The 11,622-nt window shown below is 38.7% G+C and overlaps 1 pseudogene; it reads right to left on the bottom strand.

Annotated features, from left to right (window-relative positions):
* Positions 1–918: 918 nt before the first annotated feature.
* Positions 919–10,661, bottom strand: LOC131533114 (tripartite motif-containing protein 16-like; annotated as a pseudogene).
* Between the last annotated feature and the right edge of the window lie 961 nt (positions 10,662–11,622).

The raw sequence follows: 11,622 nt of genomic DNA, 5'->3' as shown, positions 1-11,622 counted from the left end.
ACATTGTAGTTACTGTATGTGTTTTCAGTAACGCTATTCAATATTTTATGTTACAGACAGTTCTGGATTTTGGTGCCGGCGAACTGCCACATGAGTTCATCTGTGTGGATCAGGCAGGCTTCAATCTGGCCAAAACCAGGCGTCAGGGCCGTAACGTAGTTGGACAAAGGGCTGTTGTAAATGTCCCTGGGCAGCGTGGGGGAAATATCACCTTGTGTGCTGCAATTAGTGTCCAAGGAGTCCTGCATCACCATGCCACTCTAGGTCCCTACAATACAGGACAGATCATTGCATTTCTAGATGCACTACGTGCAGTTGTGCAGGACAGACCACAGCAGCCCAGGTTTGTTGTCATCTGGGATAATGTTAGTTTTTTTCCCCAATACCAATTTATCCAGTAATTGTTTTTTTTTTTGTTTTCTTTACTTTTTTGTTGCTAAATTTGATGATTTGTGATTATATTTTTCTTTATTTCTGTAAGAATGTTTTTTTTTTTTTATAAACTCTTGTTTGATTACTGCAGAAATTCTACTTTTGGAGTTTTACAGAAGAATGAGTCTGAGAAAATGACAATAAAAATAGAAACACAAAGAATGCAGTGTTTTATATAAAGCCCATCAGTGTGTTTCTGGTGATATGAAAGAGTAATTCAAATGGTGCTTGTGTGTATGGTTTTTTTGCAAGAATTTCATTTTTAGAAAGGAGTATTAAGTTTTGATTGCAGTGTTTCATTTTGGCATAGATGTGAGTTGTTAATCTCCGAGTGCTATGTCTGATTGGCTTGTGTGTAGAGTTTTGACATAATGAGCCAAATTCTGCAAAAAGTGTGTAAGCAATAGGCAAAAACTGACATAAGAGAACTATAAACATGCAAATGTGTTGTTAAATTATTGAAATATTAACTTTCTCAGAGATATCTCAAGTAAATATTTTATTTTAAGGGTTTTGCTGACAAAAACAATCGATAATACCTGCATTATGTGAACAAACATTAATAAACATGAAAACAACAATGACATTACATGCCCAAAGTCTTCCCGGTTTGAAATATTTTTGTCCAGACTTCCAGAATCAATAGTTACTGAAGGTCACTGGATATGATGAAGACCGCTAGACATCACCCGTGTTTAGTTACTTGCATAATTATGTTTCATAATTGCTTGAGAGGTGCTTTATCCCTTAAATTCAGAAGCATGATTTGCAAATTTATTTACATGACATTGGTGAATATAGTCCAAGCTAAATGGTATGTCACACAATAGGATTCTTAGAGAGGAACATTTAAAAGAGAAAAAGAATAATTAGGGAGAATCAATAAACTATGAATAATTCACTCCCTGTGTGTGAATAATATATAATCATGTAATCCATAAAAAAAGTAGCTGTAAACTGACTATTACCATTTTAAAGTGTAATATACTGTAATTACAAGTACTTAATTTTTGGGTAAAACTCTATTTTAAGGTGTCCTTGTTACACGTTACATGTACTTACTATTATAATAACAATTAATTATGCATAATTATATACAAGTAACCCTAAGCCAAATCCTAATCCTAACCATGTAGTTTATTAATATTACTAAGTAATATATAATTAATAATATATAATTACACCATAACAAGGACACCTTAAAATAGAGTGTAATGAATTTTTGGAATCTGATGATGCAATCCAGATGACATATAATCAGATACTACAAAAGATTGTTGAACTACTGAACACACACACACAAATAAAAATGCATGACAGTAAAAACAGTGTCGTGTGACACCGGAAAACAGATGAATACAAAATGCTGAAAAGGGCCGGGGCTACATAAGGTGAATAATGAAAATGATTTATTTACTGTGTGTGATCATTTGATTTGAAAGATAATTATGATAGTAATAATTAAAATAACTGATGTGACATTTCAGTCAACACAAAAGCACAGAAACACATCGTCACTGAGCAGGACTTCATCAACACAGTTTCACTGATGATCCAGAACTAATCCAAAACCCAGGATAGAGCGGCTGAGTGAATGTGGTCTGGACTGTGTGGATGAGGCTCATTGTGTCAGAGACGCTGTAGAAAGACAGAGTTCCTGCTCTGTGATCCACATACACTCCTATTCTCCTGATGATGGACTTTACACGGAGAGGATCCCCTTTGTTATTGTGTCTAAATGAGTATCTGGAGGAAGAGCAGAACAAACTCCAGGACTGATCATTATTTCCAAACAAACACTCATTACCTCCTCCCTTCCTGCTGATGCTCTTATATGACACTGATATATACACTTTTCTTCCACTCCACTCCAGCTCCCAGTAACAACGTCCACACACACTCTCTCTACACAACACCTGACGCCAATAATCAAATCTGTCTGGATGATCAGGATCAGGATACGACTGGACTGTGTCAGTGTCAGTAATCACTCTGTTGCTCTCAGACAGACGGAGGCGTTTATTCACTGTGTTCAGATCCAGAGTGAGCTGATGGGAATCTGATGGAGATAAAACACATCAGAATCAGGAATTATGAATCTGTTTGATCTTTTCATGCAGCTGAACTCTTCATGTTCAGTGTATCATCAGTGTCTCAGTACATATGACCAGATATCAACATTTACATCATCAATTATAAAACTCTTCTTTCACCTTCTACAGAAGAACATGAACACACTCAGTGAGTTTTTCTGCTTGTTTTCTTACTGACTTACATTGTAGGAAGCCATTCCTGGTCCTGGAAACAATGTTGGTGAATATGGCTGTGGAAATCAACAGACATGAACATGTGATTCTCATGATCCTGCATTCATTCCTAAGACAATTCTAATATGATGTTCTCCATGATATGAGATGATGATGGACTGGTTTCTGAGAGCAGATGAATCTCCAGGACTTTACCTCTGTCTGAGATCTTCTTGAGCTCCTCTTTGCAAAAATCCTCCAGTTTGTCTCTCAGCTGATGGACAGATTCTTTCAGGTCAGAAGAGACGAGAGAAATTAAGGAATCATCATTTATGTCTGTAGATTCAGGAGGTGCTGAGAGAGACTGGAAACTCTACAGAAAACACAAATCAAACTCATCAGCTCCACACTTCACCCAATAACCTGCAGGAACATCAGATTTGTGTGGCTTTTGTTGAGTTTATTAAATGTGACCCTGAAGCACAAAACCAGTCTTAAGTCGCTGGGGTATATTTGTAGCAATAGCCAAAAATACATTGTATGGGTCAAAATTATCCATTTTTCTTTTATGCCAAAAATCATTAGGATATTAAATAAAGATCATGTTCCATGAAGATATTTTGTAAATTTCTCAAGATAAATATCAAAACTTATTTTTGGATTAGTAATATGCATTGCTAAGAACTTCATTTGAGCAACTTTAAAGGTGATTTTCTCAATATTTAGATTTTTTTGCACCCTCAGATTCCAGATTTTCAAATAGTTGTATCTCAGCCAAATATTGTCCGATCCTAACAAGCCATACATCAATGGATTATGTATAAATTTCAGTTTTGGTTTTGTGGTCCAGGGTCACAAATCACCTTTATTTAATCACCTCAAATCCAGCACTTTCTCAGCAGCTTCATTCTTCTCATATTCATTATATCAGATTACAACTACTGATTCTAGTATTTGCCACTTACACTAAATGTGAACTTTCTAGGAAATAGTTTGGATGATAAAACATCTGCTAAGAACATAAATGTCTATCTAACAGCTCAAGAACATCAATGGAGTCTTATTGTATGGTTGAATAAATTTGCTCAGGAAAAGCAGCTCAAAGGCTATGATTTGATTGATCATTATTTATAACCTTAGAGCAGTTAGAGACACTGAAAATTCACAAGGACCCTTAAGACACAATCAGGTTTGGTTTGGTTTGAATACACTGAAGCATTGCTCAGTCACTACTGGATTTCACAAATCTTCGATTGCAGAATTCAATGCAAAATCAAGCAAACACTGCATTATTTTGCATTTTTGACTGCAATCCTGGTGGGACTGATTGCTAATATACAGTCTCACTTCATGTTCGGGGTCTTCATGGTCAAATTCATCAATGTGTTACAGGCAAATAAAAATCAAGTTCATCAGGTTTGAAGATCACTTGAACCAATTTTGATGGTTCAATTCATCATTGTGTTAAGTAAATGATGATGAAAACATTGGGTAAAACGTTTAAATGTTAGTGAAGTTTTGAACTGTTGGTGACACAAATGGTTTTTAACAGCCAAATATATCTTCCTGAAGAAAGAGCTCAGAGAAATTATTCCTAAGAGATTTCCAGAGATATTTTGTAAGCAGCATCTCTTTCAAATGAAGATGATCAGAGTCTGACTGATGATTATATAATAAGACACTCATGAAATGTTTCTCTGTGAGTCTCGTGTCACAGCAGGATCTGCTCAAGTCCACTATGACCCTGTTCTTCTAGATCTCTGTTACCTGCAGGAACTGGATGTGATCCTGTGTGTGTGAAAGCTGCTCCAGCTCAGCGTCTCTCCTCCTCAGATCACTGATCTCCTGCTCCAGTCGCTCCAGTCGTCCTTCAGCTCGACTCACTGCAGCGTTTTCCTGATCTCTGATCAGCCGTATCAGCTCAGAGCAGCTTCGCTGTTAGGACACACAGTGATTCAGACTTCAGTGAGTCTGAACTGAGACTGAGACAAACTTCTCTTCTTCTCCAGACTCACCTTATGAGACTCCACAGCCTCTCTCAGCTGCTGAAGATCTTTCTCTCTCTGCTGGATTCTCTGCTGGAACGTCTTCTGCATCTCCTTCAGCTGCTTCTGCAGGACAAACAGATGATAGTAAATCTCACAGAAAACTTCTGGCACTAAATCATCATGTGACCAGATGAATCAGTAAATGTAGGGTGAGGCAGTTTAAAGGTCACTTATCTGATAACCAATGAATGTAGGTTCAAACTCCAGAAGTGATAATCGGTTACAAACAATGTACATTAATTATTGTGAAGTATAAGGACTGTCTAACACTTCAAGTTTAAGTATTGTAAAAGTGAAACTGACAGATGTAGAGCTTCACACTGACAGTGTTTCTGTGTCTGTAATTAAGCTGTGACTCTAAACAGAAAACAAATGTACTTATTACATCACTACACTGAGTATTAACTTGATCGCTAGTTTTAAATACCTGTTTCTCTGTCCTCTGTGCTGCAGCTGATACAGTGTCGTGGTTTTTATGTTCATCCATCGTGCACAGCACACAAATGTATTGTTGGTCAGTGAGACAGAAAACCTCAAGGAGCTTCTCATGTTTCTGGCAGATCATCTCCTGCAGTCGTCCAGTGGCATCAATCACTTTGTGTGGCTTACGTGAATGAAATTCCTCATGATGTTTAAAATGAGTTTGACAGTAAGATTCCAGACACATCAGACAGGACTTGACGGCTTTGTATTTTCTTCCAGTACAGACGTCACACTGCACATCTCCAGCTCCAGCGTCACAGTCAGCAGGTAGTTTGGTCTTCTTCAGTTTCTCCACCAGTTCAACCTGAATGGTATTTTTCTCTAAATCAGGTCTTGGCCTGAAGGTCTGTCTGCACTGAGGGCAGCTGTAGACTCTCATCTGATCCTCCTGATCCCAGAAGCCTGTAATACAGCTCTTACAGTAACTGTGTCCACACTGGATGGTCACTGGATCCTTCAGGAGATCCACACACAGCGGACATGTGAAGTTATTCTGAGAAAATCTGGCTTCTGCCATTTTACTGCATGAATACAGAGACACAAACACACAACAGCTCGACTGCACTTAAATTTCTCTTTCCCTGAACTCATGTATTTCCTGGTTCTGTGTTTGAGTCACGTGTGTAAAGCAGGCATGTCTGTGAGTCTTTAAAGCAAGTTCAATGCCACTGAAAGGCAAGCCTGCTGCCTTTAGTAATAAAAAAATAAAAAAAATAAAATAAAAAAAACCATAACATTAACGCTGCAGCTTTGTCGGTATGCAGGGAAGGAGAGAAGATGCCATTTTTGTGAATGTATGTCAATTGAGTTCTTCTCATAAACATTGTATGGCTTCAGAAGACTTGGAATGCAACACAACTTGTTTGTAATACTTTTGTACTACTTTTTTTTATGGTCACTTTTTGGAATAAATACCTGTGACTGTACTTTTATTTGCCTGTTACATGTTTTATATTGTTCAGAGGTGGGTAGGTTTAGGGTGGGGGCAGGGTAAGGTGCTCCAAAATATCTATGAAAGTATACATTTATATAAAATAATTTCTATTTTTTACAAATGCATACAAACCATTAAATGTGTCTTGATCTGATGCATAAAGGTCGGGAAAAACAAAGCCAACTTCAAAGAACCAGTGGCAACAAAAGCAGATGGTGTTGTCGCCTCACGTTGACCACGTCTTGACCAAAAAGCTGCGCTTGAACACACCACTCAGACTGCAAGCTAAAGTGCGTTTTGTGTATATCAGCAGCTATCAATAGTATATATTCGTCATTCAAAAGGAAAAAAAACAAAACAAGGATATGACATATACGCAGATATACGAAACGTAAAAAAAAAGCAGTGCTTGTGTGGCGGTCAAGAGGGCGAAAAGGGTTCAAATATACGTGTTACGGGCTTATGCCAAATATGGCAGTCTCCATTCAAAAGGACTAAAGTACCTTATCATCTAATAAGCCCTCACACACTCTGTGACTTAAATAACCAGGCCGCCACAAGGGGCCGCTACACAGACACCGACTACGCCACCCCGTTTTAGTGTCCGGGGAACACACCGTTCTCAGAGCAAGGCTCACAGGTTCGATACGGTTGAGTCAGGTATCAGGCCGAGTGGAGTCATAATTAATGAAAAGTTTATTTGCAATAATAAAATACCAATTTTATTAATATAAAACACTCAGGAGGAAAATCAAATAGAACTATGCTACTGTCAACTCTTCAGAATCTCGGGTGGCACACCTAGACAGGATGGAAACAGCAGTCAGTGCACACTCACACCACAGCATACCACACCTCCAGTGAACACGGCATTTAGGTGAAAAGCCCACCACCACACACACAAGGGAAGGCTGCCCCTCCGCAATTGGCCACCCGGTTCTGATGAGAGACACAAATAGAGAAATCAATACCTCCAACACTTAATTAAATTTAAAACACCATGGTCAGATCACATATACAATACAAGTTAAAACATGGAAAGTATTCAACGTCTCAGTTCGGCTCTATAGGCGAGGAATCGCGTCCAGCACAGCAGCTCTGAACGTGGGCTAGAACCAGGCTAGAACCCGACCATAACCACAAAATGGTTACAATAAGAGATAAGTTCCTTGATTATTACGCCGGAATGAGAGTATAGTTCCTAGCAAAATCGGACTAGAAAATCGCAACTTTTCATTTTCCGCCAGTCTTAGTACACGATATAACTACAGAAGGGTCAAGTTTTAAATAGGACAAATATCGAAACTCTTTGGTCATTTTTGAACGCGATGCTACTGGTCTAATCGGATTCAATGATCTATGCTAAGCTATGCTAAAAGTGCTATCGCCAGACCCGGAGATCGGCTGAATGGATTCAAAAACGGTAAAACTCAACTTATTAACTCTGGGGGAGTTGGAGAATGAGCCTATTTCCAAAAAAAGTGGAGTGTTCCTTTAAAGGTAGGGTAGGCGATTTTGTAAAGGCTAACGATAGCAAACTAGCTTTCAAAGCAAGATCCCCACACTCCCTGAATAATCACTCTGCAAACAACTGAAAGCAATGGAGTACCCTGCACATTAAAGTGATGCTAAAGGGGTACCCAGAGCATCAAAAAGCGATGCAAAGGGGTCCTGACCAAGTGTCAATATGTGATGAGAACGTGTTGCGTGAACACAAGCATGGGACTGTTTGAAAGCAGCTGCCTATCAGCATGTACCAGATTGAGACCAAATAGCAAACACGCATGCCTGTCACCCGTCCGACCCGCACAAAAGGTGTTTACCTTACATATAGTCTCAGAAGTGACCACTTAAACAAAACATCTAAAGACAATACACTTTAAAAAGTGATAAGTTGACTTAACTTAAAAAAATTGAGGAAACCCGTTGCCTTAACATTTTTAAGTAAATGATAATTAAAAAAATAAGTTAATTGAATTGTCAAGTTCACTTAACTTTTTTTTTTTTTAATTATTAAGTACTTAATAATTTTAAGGCAACGGGTTTCCTCAATTTTTTTAAGTTAAGTCAACTTTCACTTTTTACAGCGTACATGAAATTAACCGCCGATGGTGAGCTTCAGCAAACCTACTCCCCAAAGATAACAGTACCCAAATGGTTTAAGCTACACTCGGCCATGAAAACTAAAGCTGTGTAAACATTCACACGTAGTTTACTCTCAGTAGGAAGATCAGAAACTGGCAGAACCCCCTCACTGGAAACTACATTCAATTTAATCAGTAAATTGATGCCATCATGTTCACTTTGAATGCCCTATACAATGTAGATCACCTAAGTTTTCCATTCGTCAGGATGTAGGATCAACTGATCTTAAACAGATTCTTAAATTTGTTATTCAACACTACTAAAAATGGAATACTGAATATAATGTAAATATGGGGAATATTTGCTAGTGCCCATAATACTTGATTACACCCGTAGCCTAGATTAGATCTAAATAAGTACATTATTTTACTGGATATGCACTTTTTAAAATATTTATAGTGAATGCACTCACTAAAATAAAAAATATAAAATGGAAAAATAAGCAAAAACAGAATTAGCATGATCAAGTTCACTGATTTCACAATGAGGTAATGAATCAGAAGGGAAAACTAGGTAAAATGTTGAAATGTTAGTAAAGTTCTGAAAAAGGAGCTCAGAGAAATGATTCCTAAGAGATTTCCACAGCTGAAAGCCATTTTTTAAATGTTGTCTCTTTCAAAAGAAGATGATGAGATGAGAGTCTGACTGATGATTATATAACAAGACCCTCATGAAATGTTTCTCTGTGAGTCTCGTGTCACAGCAGGATCTGCTCAAGTCCACTATGATCCTGTTCTTCTAGATCTCTGTTACCTGCAGGAACTGGATGTGATCCTGTGTGTGTGAAAGCTGCTCCAGCTCAGCGTCTCTCCTCCTCAGATCATTGATCTCCTGCTCCAGTCGATCCAGTTGTTCTTCAGCTCGACTCACTGCTTGCTTTTCCTGATCTCTGATCAGCCGTATCAGCTCAGAGCAGCTTCTCTCAATGGAGCGGATGAGCTCAGTAAAGATCCTCTCGCTGTCCTCCACTGCTGTCTGTGCAGAGCGCTGTTAGGACACACAGTGATTCAGGCTTCAGTGAGTCTGAACTGAGACTGAGACAAACTTCTCTTCTTCTCCAGACTCACCTTCTGAGACTCCACAGCCTCTCTCAGCTGCTGAAGATCTTTCTCTCTCTGCTGGATTCTCTGCTGGAACGTCTTCTGCGTCTCCTTCAGTTGCTTCTGCAGGACAAATGGATGACAGTGAATATTACATAAAACTACTGGCACTAAATCATCATGTGAACAAATGAATCCATTAAAAGTGGAACTGATGACTAATGGCTGTAGATTCAATCTCTAGAAGGGATGATTAACCATTTACCACCATTGTATATGAATTCATGTAAAGATTCAAGCCTGTTTCACACTACAAGTTTAAGTATTATAAAAATTAAACTGACACACAAGTTGTAACACGGTCGTGGTTGTAGCAAGAGGCTCAGACGAAGGAGTAAACGTAAAGGGGTTTTTAATTGACATCAACTCACGTAGACCATTGAACTCAAATAACATCAGTCCGAGACAAGGAACAGAAAGAAACAGAAGGCTTATAAAGACGTGGAAACAAGGGAACAAACGAGATGATTAATTCAACATAGGTGATCGAACTGAACGATAATAAACTAACAGGAACACAATGGGAACACACGTGACACAAGCAGAGCTTCAAACTGAAAGTGTTTCTGCATCATTAATCTGTGGCTCTACACAGAAAATAAAGGAACTGTTGGATCACTACACTTAGTATTAACTTGATCGCTAGTTTTAAATACTTGTTTCTCTGTCCTCTGTGCTGCAGCTGATACAGTGTCGTGGTTTTTATGTTCATATTTTGTACACAGCTCACAAATGCATTGTTGGTCAGTAATACACATTACATTTCCAGATGTTTCTCATGTTTCTGGCAGATCATCTCCTGCAGTCGTTCAGTGGCATCGATCACTTTGTGTGGCTTACGTGAATGAAATTCCTCATGATGGTCAAAATGAGTTTGACAGTAAGATTCCTGACACACCAGACAGGACTTGACGGCTTTGTATTTTCTTCCAGTACAGACGTCACACTGCACATCTCCAGCTCCAGCGTAACAGTCAGCAGGTAGTTTGGTCTTCTTCAGTTTCTCCACCAGTTCAGCCAGCATGGTGTTTCTAGCTAAAGCAGGTCTTGGACTGAAGGTCTGTCTGCACTGAGGGCAGCTGTAGACACTCGTCTGATCCTCCTGATCCCAGAAGCCTGTAATACAGCTCTTACAGTAACTGTGTCCACACTGGATGGTCACTGGATCCTTCAGGAGATCCAGACACACTGGACACGTGAACTCATCCTGAGAAAACCTGGCTTCTGCCATTTTACTGCATGAATACAGAGACACAAACACACGACAGCTCAACTACACTTCAGCTTCTCTTTCCCTGAATTTAAGTGATTCCTGTTTCCTGGTTCTGAGTGACGTGTGTAAAACAGGTTTGTCTGTGATTCTGTTAAGCAGGTTCCTCATTCCTGCTCCTGCAGACCCTCATTCCTCAGTTTAGTTTTGACACACCTGTGTGTTATTAAAGTAAATTTAAAGACCTTTACTAGTTGATCAAGGTGCATTTAAAGGGTTAGTTTACCCAAAAATGAAATGTCTGTCATTTATTACTCAACCTTATGTCGTTCCAAACCCGTAAGACCTTCGTTCATCTTCAGAACACAAATTAAAATATTTTTTTTATAAAATTTGAGAGCTCTCTGACCCTCCATAGACAGCAACGCAACTGCAGTGTTCCCAGACCCAGAAACGTAGAAAGAACATCGGTAAAATAGTCCATGTGACATCATTGCTGATTACATTGTTTACGTTCAGTGGATACTCTCCAAAATGGCAGAAGACGGCAACTTCTTCACAAAAAGTATTCTCGTAGCTTTGTAAATTTATGGTTGAACCCCTGATCTCACATGGATTATTTTACCGATGCCCTTGCTGCGTTTCTGCACCTGTTAACATTGCAGTTGTGTTGCTGTCTACGGAGGGTCAGAGAGCTCTCAGATTTTATCAAAAATATCTTAATTTGTGTTCTGAAGATTAACGAAGGTCTTACGGGTTTGGAACGACATGAGGGTGAGTAATTAATGAACTAACCGCTACTTTTTATACAGTACATCCTTAAAACATGTTACTGGAATCAATTTCATACTTAGTTCACATAAACTGACATAACCATATCAGACTGTTTCTATAAGCTTCATAAGAATTAAACGTTTGACAAAGCGTCCATATAAGCAATAAACGTATTAAGCAAAGTACCATTCGTTTGAACTGAATACTACAGCTAGCTCTATGTAATACAAAATAAACACTTACATTTGAT

Source organism: Onychostoma macrolepis, chromosome 24 (assembly GCF_012432095.1).
Source record: "Onychostoma macrolepis isolate SWU-2019 chromosome 24, ASM1243209v1, whole genome shotgun sequence".
Taxonomy (NCBI): Eukaryota; Metazoa; Chordata; class Actinopteri; order Cypriniformes; family Cyprinidae; genus Onychostoma; species Onychostoma macrolepis.
The sequence above is the reverse complement of the archived record's forward strand: the minus strand, read 5'-3'. Positions and strand labels throughout refer to the sequence as shown.